Source organism: Gadus morhua, chromosome 4, assembly GCF_902167405.1.
Source record: "Gadus morhua chromosome 4, gadMor3.0, whole genome shotgun sequence".
NCBI classification, from domain to species: Eukaryota; Metazoa; Chordata; class Actinopteri; order Gadiformes; family Gadidae; genus Gadus; species Gadus morhua.
Window position 1 is genome coordinate 18,785,748 of NC_044051.1, and position 15,671 is coordinate 18,801,418.

Sequence of the window (15,671 nt, forward strand, 5' to 3'; positions counted from 1 at the left end):
GAAGCCCGTACTCTTTTAGTTTGAATGGATGTCTGAAATCTATCTCAGCAGTGCTTCACTGCTTTTCTAAACAAATGTATTATTGTGTTGTCTGCCTTGTCTCTGAAAAAAGCGCAATGTCATTAAAGTTTGATAAGAGTTCCACAGAAGCATAAGGAGAGGCCTGTATTGAAGGTAGAAAGCCCTGACATGCACAGAAGAGAGGCAGAGAGCAGGAGAGAGCGAGAGACAGGGGGAATAGAGAGGGAGAGAGAACAGGAGAGAGCGAGGGGGGGGGGGGAGAGAGGGGGAGAGAGGTGGGGGGAGAGGGGTGGGGGGAGAGAGGGGCGGGAGAGAGAGAGCGAGAGGGGGGGGGAGAGAGAGAGCGAGAGAGAGAGGGGAGATAGAGATCAAGAGAGAGCAAGAGAGAAACGCATCCTTCCTGGCAATGGATCATGTGTTCTGCTGATCCTGCTCTTCAGACCAGGCTCAGTCCCGTCCAAAGACACAGATAATGGAGCCCAAAGTCCAACCTCTCTCCTGTAACCTGCACCCAAGTGGGTTTTCAAGCGAATCAACCGCCTTCTTCTGACCTGTTTTGATAAAATCATTAGTATTTTACAAGCGGGAAATCTGAGGTCTAGTTTCTAGTAGGCCTACTCTTGGATTTAATATTACATGTCACAATATGATTTATAGGAAGAAAATCTTTTAAGAAATTACCATGTCCCACTTTTTACTTTTTTCTTCTTTTTTAGTTGTTGTTCAATCCTTTGCTCTCAATGACGTTTGATGACACTGTAGAGCGAATTACCTCGGCCTACCCGTAAGACTATGGTGAGATTCCCCATTCCTGAATGTGATTCACTGCCTGCGTTCCTCTGTGTCACACCTATCGTGACGATAAGGGCATCTTTTATCAGGATATGAAGTCAAAATGTTCCCTCCTCACGCAGTTTGAGTTAAAACCTTCAGACGAGGTCATTGAGTAGCCCAACGTCATCAAAGAACTGCGTTCGAAAACAAAGACTCTTCCGTCACTTCTATTGGCCAAAAGACGATGTCAAACTACAAACCAGAGCGAAAACTGGACCAAAGGCACTTTTAAAGCCAACTCTACCCGACACATGGTGCTAGCAGGAACAAAAATAAGACCAACTTTTGCTGACAAAGAAAACGGGGAAGGGGAAGGGAAGGGGAAGGGAAGTGTGCTTTCCTCTGTCATGTCAGAAACACCACGGCTTCACACGTGACAGCTTGGGGGGTAATGATGCCGGTTAATGGCCTTCCACCAGTGCAGACGTATAATCTTCGGTCGGTCATTAAGGTTGTCCTCAATTTAGTTCCCTTGCTCGCCCATCTTTCTGCTCTTATAACGTTGAGCGCCAATTCGGGAGTCATGTTCTAAACTCTGGGACGTCCATGGTGTTCTGTTGTTCTAAATGGAAGGTGTTCCTACTAAATATGATTGGGAGGCCTACATTTGCATTACCATGTCAAAAAAGGTTAGATAGCCTCTATATATAGGCCTATTGTTTTCTCCAATACATCATTAGGCATACTGGTTACATAAAGGCCTATTCCAAAAAAAATAATATTGAAAACCAGTAGCCTCCTTTACCGATGGCCAATACATAACAGCAGCCACTATGATCTTTCATGCTGCCTGAATTGTGAATCAGTGCTGACGCCCCAACCATCACCCTTCCCTCCCGCAAAAAAACAGGAAGTCCTTCTAGTCAGTAGGAATATTAGCCAAGGACCTTACCTACCCCCCACCCCCCCAGCCCCCACCCCAGTTTCCTGACCAAGTTCAGAGGAAACTGCCAGACTCGAAAACAGTGACTTCAGCACATATTTTTCCTCGCCAATGGGGCAAGAATTCAACCACTAGGCCTAAGCTCTGTTAAAAGGGCAACCCCAGACAGAGTATAGGCTTACAACAAGGAGCCAGAGTGAACTTAAAATGTTAAACAGATCTACCACATGCATATCCATAACAATATGACCCTAAGAGAGATTATAATCAACGTGTTTTGTCTTTCTATGAGTAAACTTTAGAAATTGCATACAAAATGCATATTTTTACATTTTATTATTTGCATCAAACGGTTTTTTCTGGACTAACCTAATTACCAGGACTGTATCAGTCTCCTTAAGACCTTTCTCTTCTAACTGTAAACGAACTGAATTATTGTTTTGACTTTCGCCAGTGGATTTATATCCAGTCCACTTCCTCCTATGAGGAGAGCTTTGCTGACTCCGCACCAGCCCCTAAAATGACATGACCACTGCGATACTTCCGGGACATTGTGCAATGTGCAAGACTTGCTGGTCATACGGCATACCATATGTCCGTGGAAGGAAACACTAACTGCTTGATCTTCTCGTGTATAATGTTATTGGGATCTGTTTATTTTGTGTCTTATTGTTATATTCAAAACCCTTTACAGTCGGTGAATAATAATATACAATGAGGCCATTGCGTTGTTATCACGTTTTACTAACCTGGTTCAGTGACGCCCTCCTGTGGACCTAGGGAGGAAATAAAATAGAAAATCAAAGTTGCACTTAGTTGACAACCATACTTTAGCATCCTCATGAGACTGAAGTAGCCGACTTTTTAATAGTGTTATTACCATGTTTTTTTCTTTCTGTCAACTCTAGCAATATGTTTAAAAGGTGAGATGGTTATTGTGAAGTATAATAGATCCCACTGTCAACAGTCTTCTCGAATCACATGTAGGTATATTTATAAAACACATTTAAACACTTAATTGCTACTCAATGGGTGTATACAAACCGACTTATTTGAGGGAAATATGTTGATAATCCTGCAAATATTGGAATGTAACATCTAAAGTCATAACGAAATTGCCTAAATTTGCAAGGTATCCTCATACAACTGTTATTATTCTATCTTACGAAAAATTATGCCATTTTTCTTAAGATTCCTACGAAATTCCAGCAACACGAGAGATCAGTGCGTCTGCGCCCAAAAAAATACATGGCTTTTATTCTCAGTGGAAATGCCATGTTTGGAAATAGATTCGGCGTTAAGTGGGTTATGATAACATGTATTTCGTCAAGCGAAAATTATGCATTTAATTAGCCAATACCTGACCCGAATATAAGTTTTTTATTTTCCTGGAAATTTGGCTGAAAAAGATAACTGTTAGAAAATCGTATTGACCCTATTGCGTTATTTCTTGAAGAAAGTGGTCCAATCCTTGGTCGCTTTTAACTCACTTTATTTGTTATAGAGTGGCGAAGTCACGCCTCTTCCGGTAGAGCGTGGTTTCGGGAAGAAGATTGATAATTTTAGGTTTTATGTGAGGCCGCTTTGTGAACTACAGCTCTTCGCTGCTCTCGAAGCATATGATATACGTCACAACACCCGCACTTGGAACTCGGCACAGAGATGGCGATCTCTCTGCCCCACTTCACCGCTGTTTCCAAGGGGAGGATAAAAGCATCGAAAGAGGTGAAAACCATCATAAATCGGGGCACGTGCAGAGTTTCAGTGATGCCGATGGGAAGATTGTCGGTCTTCTCCACGCCAGTCGCAGGGAGCGTGACGTCACATACGAGCCGTGTAGTCTTTCTCGTTGTGTTTTCTCTACAGCCTTTATCTGAACAATTGCACAATATACGGTTGAACTCTTTGCATGAAAAATTATCATTTAAATCCACAAACAACATATGTGTAATCCAGGGCATATAAAGACCGGGACCAGAAAATTATTATTTTCTCTCCATTGACACCCATTCATATTTTTCGATCTCATAGGTCCCATGAGCTCTACCGGAAGGGGCGTGACTTCGCCACTCTATTGTTTCGGTATGGTAACTATGAAGCTTAAGGGAGGGAATTGTATCTAACGCGTGTGAGGGACAATATCGTGAGCTTCAAGCCCCGGGCTTAAGCCCGGTTCTCTCCGCGGTTACCTATAATCTCTCTCCTCTCCAACTCAGACACGCGCTTTTTCCCGTCAAGTGGGCGTGGCCTATGTGACGTAATGGCTCCGCCCCTGTCTAAAGGTGCTGCCATCTGTGGCTGGAGTAGTTATTGCAGCTTAAGTGTTCGATCCTGCTTCCTAGTGGCTATGTGAGGGTAATGCAGCTTGTGTGTTCGATCCTGCTTCCTAATGGCTATGTGGGAGCAGCTTATGTACTTAAAATATTTAACACTATAAAGTGCACTATATCATGAACACTTTATAGGGAATTATTACCATTGTCTAACGCCTGACAACTTTAGCAAAAATGACTGATGGTAAGGATGTGCAGACACCTTTTAGTCGTGGGGACGCTGCGCTGGTAAGCCTAGGTAGGGGCAGGCTTATGAGTAGGGTGGAGTGCACGCCGGTTAAAGGGGCTGGTGCACTAGGCAAACCTGTACTCTCTTCTACAACATTACACACTGATGCACATTCACCAGCACCACACATGCGTAGATTAGGGGATGCTTCAGACATTTTTAGTGGTGCTAGCCCAGTGGGCCGCCCTGTATTCTCATACCCTCACACGCATACAGATGAACATTCTCCACGTCAGCCAGTGTCTAGTCCAGAGGCGAGTTCCTCAGACCTAGGGAACCTCATTACACAATTAGCATACGAGATAGGGGAGAACATTGCTAGCCAACCTAACAGATCTATCGGTAGCGCAGATAGTCAAAACACTCCTACACCTAGTCTGAACTTAGGACAAGGACAGTCTGACATGAACATGAAACCATGAACATTACTGGAGTAACGTTAGTTATGAAGACAGATGTCAAAGAGCCACCTTACTTCAGGGGAGATGGAACAGACAGACACACAGTGCATGAATGGGAAGAAATGATGAGCGTCTACCTGAATAAGCGGGGTGTCCCCCCACAAGAGTACTCCATGGAGATAATGTCAAGACTAATGGGAAGGCTAGAGACATTGTTAAAGTTACTCTGCGCAGCATGCCATCGCGGCGGCCAGCTGAATATCTCTCTTTGATACCCTGAAACAACATTTCAGTGAGGTAACCTACTCCTCAATGCCTCTAGCAGATTTTTATAACACACTTCCTCTGGCTGGAGAAAGTCCCATTGACTATTGGATACCCTTGAATAAGGCTGTGGCTGCGCAGATGAGTGTCTGAGAAGGCAGGGGCGAAACATTGAGGACCCGACCCTCTCATGAGGTCACAATGATGCTGGTGAAATACTGTCCTGACCCTGCTCTTGCAAGTGTCCTAAAGTGCAGAATACCAGAGAAGTGGACAGCAAATGAGATTCAGGAACACCTCATCGAACATCAGAGAGAGGCCAGAACAATGTCTCAGGCCAAAGAACATTGGTGCTCATGCTCAGACTTCAGCGATAGAGACAGTCCCTGCTAATAACACCACCAACCTTATCTGCTACCCGGAGTCAATGGGGCCCTCATCCTCTTCTCAGGCCGTGTCTGCGTCCAGTCTCTCATTGGCTTGTTGAACCGTGTGCTGGAGCAGAAGGCCCCGACCTGACCTCGGAACTGAGCTGGGCTATACCGCCCCCTCCCTCCCGGACTGAGGCGAACCGAACCGTACCGCACCCTGCAGTGGAAACGCGGCAGTAGAGTCTGTCAGTCTGCTGAACACTCAACTACTGGGCCTCTGTATGGGCTGTTACAAGCCCGGCCACTGGAAGAGGGAGTTCCAACAGCGCCGGCCAAGAATTAACACCCCTCCACAGCCACAGCTATCTCAAGCACGGCCTGAACATGAGCAAAGCAGATCAAGTTTAAACTAGATGGCTCACATATGGAGAGGGGATGTGTGAGCATTAAAACATCGACCCTTGAAGAAAGTGAAGAATTAAAGGAGATGTATGGTAATGTTTGTAAAAAACAATGTCAGATGATTGTACAGTAGTAGTTCAGAATATTCACACAGTTGAGACCTTTAGCAAGTTATTTCATGCACCAGTGACAGTTAATCGCCGCACTCAGTTACAAGGGCTCCTTGACACAGGGTCAATGGCCTGCTCGATAAGTGAAGAGGCAGAGCAGAGACTGCTATCAGATAGCGTCCTGACCCAACAGCAACAACTCCCGCAGCGCATCATCCTTGTTGGCTGTGGAGGAGTGCAGGTGAGCCCTAAGTGCATGTATGACATGGAACTCCATCTGTATGGGGTGAAGTGTATGGTCCAAGTCCTTGTTGTCGCTGGCTAGAAAGACGACATCATAGTAGGCACCAACATGCTGAAATATGTGCTGAAAAATGAGAAAGATTATTGGAAACTTATCTCAAGCAACACACAAGTGCCTTCATACGGCCAACAGTTTTTGGAGATGATGGCAAGCCTCACGAGATGGAGGGGTGAAGATGTGCTGGAAAAAGTAGGTACGGTGAATTTAACTCAGGCGGTGACTCTCCTCCCCAAACAAGAGTACCTATTGTCAGAACTCAGCCGCCCGGATCATCACCCGCACCAAATCATCTGACCACATCACCCCTGTCCTCATCCAACTTCACTGGCTCCCAGTACACTACCGCATCCAATACAAAACCCTACTCCTCACCAACAAAGCTCTCCACAACCTAGCCCCCAGTTACCTCTGTGACCTCCTCCAAGAATACACTCCCTCCCGCTCCCTCCGCTCAACCTCTGCTGGACTACTATGTATCCCCACATCACGACTCATTACAATGGGTGCCCGGTCATTCAGCTGTTCAGCACCCAGGCTCTGGAACTCCCTCCCCCCACACATAAAACAGTCAGACACCATTACAACCTTCAAGTCACAACTCAAAACTCACCTGTTCAAACTCGCACACAACGTCTAACTGATCACCGTCTTGATTGTTTGTTTGTTTTGTCTTGTTTTTGTTTTGTTTTTGTTTTTTTCCACAATGTCTTGTTTTTAAAGGATTTATGATGACTTTATGCTCTGTAAGGTGACCTTGGGGGCCTTGGAAGGCGCCTCTAATATTATTATTATTACTGTTGGGTAGACTGCCAAGTAATGTGCCCAAGTCTGTCGCTCCCCACGCCGCTGTGGGGAGATGGCTGGACCCCCATGAAAATCACAAACATCTCAGACAAACCACTCACCCTGAGAAAGAACAGCAAGCTGGCAGATGTCTCTCCTTGTGTCGCGGCTGAAGACCTCACACTGTTCCAGGGTTCCTCTCAGAGCGACAATTGTTAAAGTGACTCATTTGAAACAGGATGACGGCACTGACCTGAAAGACAGACTGCAGATGCATAGAATCCGTCTCACTGACGGCCGTCCTCTCCGTCTTCCGTATCATAGAGTGCCGCCAGCCCACTATCAAAAGCTGCGCCAAGTTCTCACTGAGATTGAAGAGCAAGGAATCATACGGAAATCAATGAGTGAATATGCTTCCCTACTCGTGATGGTTTGGAAGAAAAATGGGGATCTTCATATATGCACAGACTTTCGATGGCTGAATAGGAGAACCATCAGGGATGCTCATCCTTTGCCCCATCAATCGGACTGCTTGGCTGCCCTTGGCGGTAACGCTGTTTTCAGCAACATGGACCTCACATCTGGTTTTTATAACCTGTCCATGCATGAGGAAGACAAGAAATATACTGCCTTCACAACACCACTACGCCTGCATGAGTATAACAGAATGCCGCAGGGGCTTTGCAACGGTCAGGCGTCCTTCATGAGGATGATGCTGAGTATCTTAGGTGATCTTAACTTCAGCAGTCTCTTGTGCTACTTAGATGACCTCTTGATTTTTGCCCCCAATGAACAGCAGGCCCTCAGCAGGTTGGAAGTTGTTTTTCAGAGGTTGCGGGAGCACAACCTGAAGTTGAGTCCGAAAAAGTGCCATCTGTTGCAGAGGTCTGTGAAGTTCCTCGGACACATTCTTAACGGTGACGGTGTTGCTGTTGGCGCAGAAAAAGTTGAGGTCATCGCCAAAATGGCGACGAGGGACTTGATGGAAGACGATAGCTCCACCCCTTCTGTCCGCAAGGTGAAGTCATTCCTGGGGATGGTATTCTATTACCAGCATTTTATACCAAATTGCTCCTCCATCGCAAAACCCCTGTTCGCCCTCACAGCTGGCCAAAAACGGAGAGGAAAGGCCGGAAAGTACAGTCAGAATCCAGGAGTCTGCAGAAAACTCAAACCTGCAGACTGGACCCCTGACTGCGACTCCGCCTTGGCCAGCCTCAAGGAGAAGTTCCTTTACTGTGCAGTCCTCACCCATCCAGACTTCTCTCAATCCTTGGTTCTGTCCATTGATGCGTCTCTTGACGGCCTTGGGGCAGTTCTGTCCCAAATACCAGAAGGGGAAACGAAGGCATGCCCGATCGCCTTTTCGAGCAAGCCCTCTCTGGCTCACAAAAAAGGTATCCTGCCCACCGCCTAGAATTCTTGGTGCTCAAATTGAGTGTTTGTGGAAAAATTCAGCCATTAGTTGAAGGGCCACACTTTTACAGTGTGGACTGACAATAATCCTTTAATTTATATATTGACAAAACCAAGACGCTTGCGAACAAAGGTGGGTGGCAAAGCTTTCCCCATACTCATTCAGTATCAAACACATCCCTGGGGTAGAGAACATTGTGGCAAACACCCTTAGTAGAGTCAGTGAGTCAGTGCCAAGTCAGTGAGCCACAGCTTGATCAGTGAGCCGTATGTTGGTCTTTTGGCCGAAGCAGAGGGAACGGAGGAGGAGAAAGTCCAGGATCTCTTCCGGTGCAAGGTCCAGTGTCTCCGGGCAGACGATGCAGGCTGCCGCGTGACCATGGACACCACTCAAGACAGGCTGGCCGGCAGTCAAGAACCATCACATGTGAGATCTGAGGGTGAAGCTCATATAGAGTGGGGAAAAAGGGGCAGAGATAAGAGCGACGCAGTTTCTCAAGGCTCTTCCCCAGGCGGTGCCCTCAGAACGGGACATACCTCTAGCCCTCTCCATCAGCGAGCTTAGGCACAGTCAGGAAACGGATCCGATTATCAGGGAGGTCCTACCGCTCATTCAGAGGGGTGAGCCACCACCTAGGCGAGGGAGAAGTAGGTTAGCTCCTACAGGCCAGACCCTGTGCAAGCAGTGGCACCACCTAAAAGTCCAGGATGGAGTTCTATATAGGGCAACCAAGGACCCATTATGTGGAGAGAAGAGGTATCAGTTTGTGCTGCCTGTTAGTTTGAAATCCGAAGCTCTCGCTGGTGTGCATGATCTAGCTGGGCATCAAGGGCAAGCTAGAACAGCACATCTCGCATGACAGCGCTTCTTCTGGCCGCAGATGGGAAGAGACATCAAGGAATACGTGAAATGCTGCCAACGCTGTAAACTTGGAAAGACCCCTGAACCAGCTGCCCGGGCTCCCTTGGAGAGCATTCGCACTTCGGCACCTATGGAACAGGTGTGCATTGATTTTTGGAGTGCTGAGGACAGTACACAAAGATCTGTCGATGTGTTGGTCATAACAGACCACTTCACAAAATTGGCTCATGCGTTCCCCTGCGTCAACCAAACTGCAAAGCAAGTAGCGAAGAAGTTATGGGATAACGTGTTCTGCATCTACGGTTTTCCGGAGCGAATACATTCCGATCAGGGGGGCAATTTTGAAACTAAACTCATTGCCGAACTCCTCACAGGGATTACAAAAACACACACAACAGCATACCATCCCATGGGAAATGGCCTGGGCAAACCGAAAGATTCAACAGGACGCTTGGCAGTATGCTGCGTGCCCTACCGCGAGCCGCCAAACAACATTGGGCCCAACAGATACAGACTTTGACCTTTGCTTATAATGCCACCATTCATGAAACAACTGGACATCCTCCATTCTACTTGATGTACGGTCGAGTCCCCAGACTCCCAGTGGATATGGTCTTCAAACAAGTCCTGAAGGATCCAGTCGTGGTGGATTATAGGACCTATGCAGAGAAACTGATGGGGAACCTCCATGTGGCTGCTGGCATAGCTCAGCAGCATGCGAGGAAAGGACAGCAACATTAAGCCGATGGCTACAACAAGAGATTCGCCTGTGAGAGACTTACCTGGCGGCAGTGTGCCCCCTGACTCGCACATGACCGACACTGACTCAGACCCCCCAACTGATGCTTATGACTTAGGTGCAACAAAGTCCCCTAATGTTACCTCACCTGTTGCTGTGGCCGATAGTCAGACACCCACCCAAGCACAAGGGCCCGAGACACATGTAGTTAGGACACGTACTGGTCGGGCAGTTAAGGAAGTTGATCGTCTGATAGAGAACATGGTGCAAAAGCCACGCACCAATGGTTTTGTTGAAGGGGTCAAAAGAAGGACATTTTCTTAGCTCACCTTATTTTATATAGAAAACAAAGAGAGACTTAGGTGCTGTGGTATACTTTTCTTTATCATGTATTGTATGACTTGAGTAATGACATGTTCATATGGGAGGGAAAGTGTTCCAAGATCTGGTAGGGAGTAAAAGGCATCATATTCACTAGAAGATGCAGTAGTCTGATCAACTGCTGTTTTCTTTCTCCTTACTTTTGTAAGTAGAAAGTAGTGTTATATGCTGTGTATGGGAATGTCCCCAGGGTTATATTGGACCAAGTGAATATGAGCTTTGTTTTGTATCTTTCCTACTCTACGCGTTAAGGATTTTGGCAAAATTAAAGAGGGGTGAATGTAACAGATTAAAGAATGACAAATATTTTTCTATCCTTTCAGTTTATATTTTGTGGTTATGTGAGTTTTATTTCACCAAAAGTCTTCAGTGCACCGGAACACAACGAAGTAGTCGGCGACATGCAGACCGCGCCGGCTACATGTACACTCAAAATTGGGGTATTTTAAGTGCACTATAGTGCTTGAAATTAACCACTGAGAATTAGAACACCACTACAAAATGGCGAGCACCCTATATAGTGCACTATATCCTTGATAGGGAACGATTTCGAACACAGCTGCGAGCAGAGGTTATCTTCCCGCAGTGCCTGTCTGTGTGGGCAACCCTCACCTCCCTGGAGGTGTATTGACAGTAGAATGGCCTTGATATTCTTATCCTCAAGCCTATGCTTTAATTATCATGATTTTCAAATAAAATGATTTGATGTTAAAGAGCCGGTGAGCCCGCTTTTTCGAATAGAATTCAAACACAAATGTGATTAAAAAAGGGTGCGTGTTATCCCAATGGTTACGATCCAACTTCATGATACTTTTTTAGTACCATCTTTGTTTAACTGTTGATAAGCGAAGTGGGCCATACCAGAGAATGTCTAATATGAGGAGAATGGGCACTCGCGGGTTAGTTCCGGTTTTCTGGACTGGTTGCAGTAATAATCTCTGACCACGCGGGGCGCTCGTAGGCGAGTCCAGAATGAATGGGAGCCAACGGGGTTTTATCCTCAGAATCCACTTTTCTCACGATGTAATTTTTTTTCAAGTAATTTGAAAGTTGCTTTCAAAAGGTGGGGCTAAGATAATAAACTCAGCTGAATATTGTATTTTTTAAGGTCACGTATCTGTTCTAAAAAGGCGTTAAAAACATGCGATGACGTCACACATTGTCATACTGTCAGAGGTACTGCTTTACGGCAGTTTCAAAGCACTTCTCTTTTCCCGCAACGATAACACCAGCTGTTGGAGGTAAGGCTTTTTTTTGCTTAACTCAATTTTTGAACTCAATGTTCAATGTGTTATATACATGGTACGGTATGTCCACCTTAAATAATACAGTCAATGTCCCGCTCAATATCATTTCATCTGTCATTGTCTATTTTTCGAAAATAAAGATAGTTTAAAAAATAAATGCCTCGTAAATGTGCAATGATAAACTGCACTTACAGTGGAAACGGATTGTCCGTCTTTTCGTTTCCCAAGGACAGAAAAAGGTAACGTTCTTGCTTGCACCTGTATGAATGGTGCTAGGCTACCTGAGGCTTCCCCTGGTAAGGAAAGTTGCGCTGAGGCCCGGGTAATATCGCACATGGCTTATTCAAGTTGCGCGCTAGACATTCTCTAAAGTGTCGAGACTCAAGCACTTAACTTACCTTAACCGATTGTTCCATACAAATGGTTAGTTAACGATGTAACAACTTCAACATCTGCTATACAGTCGTTATTTTTTGTAGGACTTGGGCTAATGACCTTGCACAGAGGGAAAACCATCTACACCACTTGTCATTGATTTCTATGCATTCACCGATCTTTACAGATGGGTTTGTTTTAAGCCATTGAATATAATTGCTCTGCCCTGCAACACATTATAAGCTACACATGTTTGTTAAATGAGAAATATGGTCTGGGTCACATTGAAACAGTAACAGTTGTATAACAGTAATTATACAAACATTATACCAACATTGCAACAGGCAAGTTTATTCAAACATCACACTAACAAGAACACAATAAGAACAGTAACTAATAAAAAAAAAAGCGAAATGATTTAACAACACTGAACATAATGAACAGAGGCAGGGGAAAAGGACAGAGGAAGAAGACTTGTCCGTTGTCCAACTGTAGAGATCAAGAAAGGAAGAGGCATGAGGAGTACAACAGAACACTGCTCTCTAGCAGATTGTTTACTGATGTAAACTAAATTGATGCAGTCTTAAAATTATGATTCTAATCCAGGTTTCTATTTAAGGAGAAAGAAATGGCTCATAATTATGGAGTCAGAACAGTCTCATTATTAATGAATGCACAGAGAAGGATTCACAAATGTATTTTGTGATTTATACATAAATTACTCTCTTCTCACAAATACATTTCAATGCACACACAAATGGATATCGGCATGTATAAATGTAAAATAAATCCATAAACAAAAATAAGTTTCACAAACATATTTCTGATCCACACACAAATATGTCTTGTTTTAAATAAAGGTAATATAAATCCATAAATATAATAATTAAAAAAAGATTTGCAATTTTCATCAAAAATGTATTTGGATGTTGTTACATTTATGTACAAACTGTTAAACTTGAATTTACAAGACGCTTTTCATTTGTGAGCTTGTTTGCATTTGTGTGCGAAACTGTCTGCATTTATGTGTGGATTTTTGAGACTCTCCTGACGTCGCTAGATTCACAAATGCATTTTTTTCAACAAGGAACTCTCTGTAGCCAATCAGATACCTCCCTCGTTTTCAGCCAATCACATGGCTGCAGTTCCGACCTCTGAGTCCAGCCTCCGAGCCTCCCGGTTCTCTGTCAAATGTCTACTCTATCGGAAAGAACATGTTTTTTTGAATGATCGTACATAACAATCTCTAGGTGGTGAAGAAATGAATGCTGCGTCACGACACTTTTTCCATCTAATTTCGACTGGGTTTTGGGATTATCGGTGCCGTTAAAGTAGTAAACGGCACCGACGTAAAAACCCAGTCACAGCAGTCATGTGGTTGACTGAAAACGAGGGAGGCATCTGATTGGCTACAGAGAGTTCCTTGTTGAAAAAAATGCATTTGTGAATCTAGCGACGTCAGGAGAGTCTCAAAAATCCACACATAAATGCAGACAGTTTCACACACAAATGCAAACAAGCTCACAAATGAAAAACGTCTTGTAAATTCAAGTTTAACAGTTTGTACATAAATGTAACAACATCCAAATACATTTTTGATGAAAATTGCAAATCTTTTTTTAATTAATATATTTATGGATTTATATTACCTTTATTTAAAACAAGACATATTTGTGTGTGGATCAGAAATATGTTTGTGAAACTTATTTTTGTTTATGGATTTATTTTACATTTATACATGCCGATATCCATTTGTGTGTGCATTGAAATGTATTTGTGAGAAGAGAGTAATTTATGTATAAATCACAAAATACATTTGTGAATCCTTCTCTGTGCATTCATTAATAATGAGACTGTTCTGACTCCATACATAATCGTTACTAAAAAAAAAAGCTTTATCATCGGCACTAGTGAGGATTAGAAAAAACACTCTCTGTAAGTAACATACATATGTAAAACATTCGCGCATTTCTTTTTTTTACATTAGCTCACTAAAACTGTAACTAGGGTATTAACACGTTTCTGATTGCTCTTCAGCTTCATATGCCGTCAAGAGGGGTCTCTGGTCGTAATCAGTCGCAAGTCCGTCCCTGACCAATCAGCATTCATTAGCAGAATGCTAGCGTGTATGGCCAACAACGGCCCAAACTGTAAGAAATCGAAAGGACATAAGTACTCACTCATTTGACTTTTGAACCATAATCAATATTGAACTTGCGGAATCTACAATAAAATTTGCGATATTTCAACGACAAGCAGGTGAAAGAGGCATAATTAGCCGTCTAGACCCATAGACTCCCATTCAATCTGGACTCGCCCGCGATCACCCCCAGTGGATGTCTCATGGAACTACAACCACAATCGGTACAATGGGGCGTATAGGGAGTGCCCAGGCTCTTCGTAGACGGGCTCTGGCCATACAACCTAGCGTTAACATAGGTTTCCGGGAACGGGAAGCCTTACCTTCACTCGGATGCGGACTTTAAATATCCTATTATGCTTTTTTAGGGTTAATAATTGCATTTGGGGGTAATACTAGAATAGTGTTAAATGCCTGTTTGTTAGAAATACCCCTCATTATTCTCATTCTGTTAATTTCTGCAGAGTGGAACGGTCATATGGTGTTTTGGGGAGACTTTTTTTTCTGAGTGAAAGCACCTAGTAGCAGACTGACAGAAAGTACATCCAATCAGGACGAGGCATCATTGTCCAATAGGTAGGCTACCGAAAAAATACATGAAAAATGGTAGTATCTCTTTTTTTTATAGGCCTAAGTAAATGACTGAAGTGCACTATTGTTAATAAATCCTTATCTCGCCTGGTGTAAATGAACCAAGAATCAATCTTTTTTTTTTTTTTTTCAGAATATTGTGTTCATATAACATGTTCATGTATTTATTACAGAATACATGGGTGCATGTTAAGGAAGATTAAATTTAATCTTGTGAAAAATTTGGTGGATGGTGAAGGGTCAGTTATGTTAGGTGAACTGACTCAACTCTGTGACAGTCAGATGCTGGGAAGGCACTATTGAGAAATAGAATAGATAAATTCCACATTAACAACTGAGTGACGGTCATAGGCCACACCCATAGGCAACTATAAATGGAACTGCTGTATTTGCTTTCACCTCCCTTAAATTGTACTAGTTTGCATCATTTGTTGAGGTTAAAGATAATATCTAATCGAATACAGAAACCGTCAAACAAAACCAGACAAATAATGAACAAGGATGATAAATAAATGAAACTGCTTTTAACTCCTCTCTTATCCCTCTTATTAGATCCCTATTATTATGGCTATCTCAGGATCGGATCATTAACATGTGTGCTAAAGTATGATATTCAAATTAATTGGATTCCTATGTAACTCACTCTAGATCCAAAGTTGAATGAAGCTGTAGCATATTATCAGCCCTTTATAAAATATGAGCAACCACCAGCAGGCAGGATATACAGGTGATTAAGTACCAGTCAACAAGGGGTCGCCTAATCAATAGCAAGATGCTTGCTGAGATGGAACAGTTAAAGAGGTGATTTGAAAGAGGAAAGAGGTGTCCTTTATTCTTTCAAGCTTTTGAATAAACTTCTATGGATAACAAATTAATACTGGCAATTCCATGTATGACCAAACATTCATCAGGAAAGGATTTTTTAACAAATCTGATCTGCATGATCAAAATGTAAGACTGTAAGAACTTTGTTGACAACAAAAGT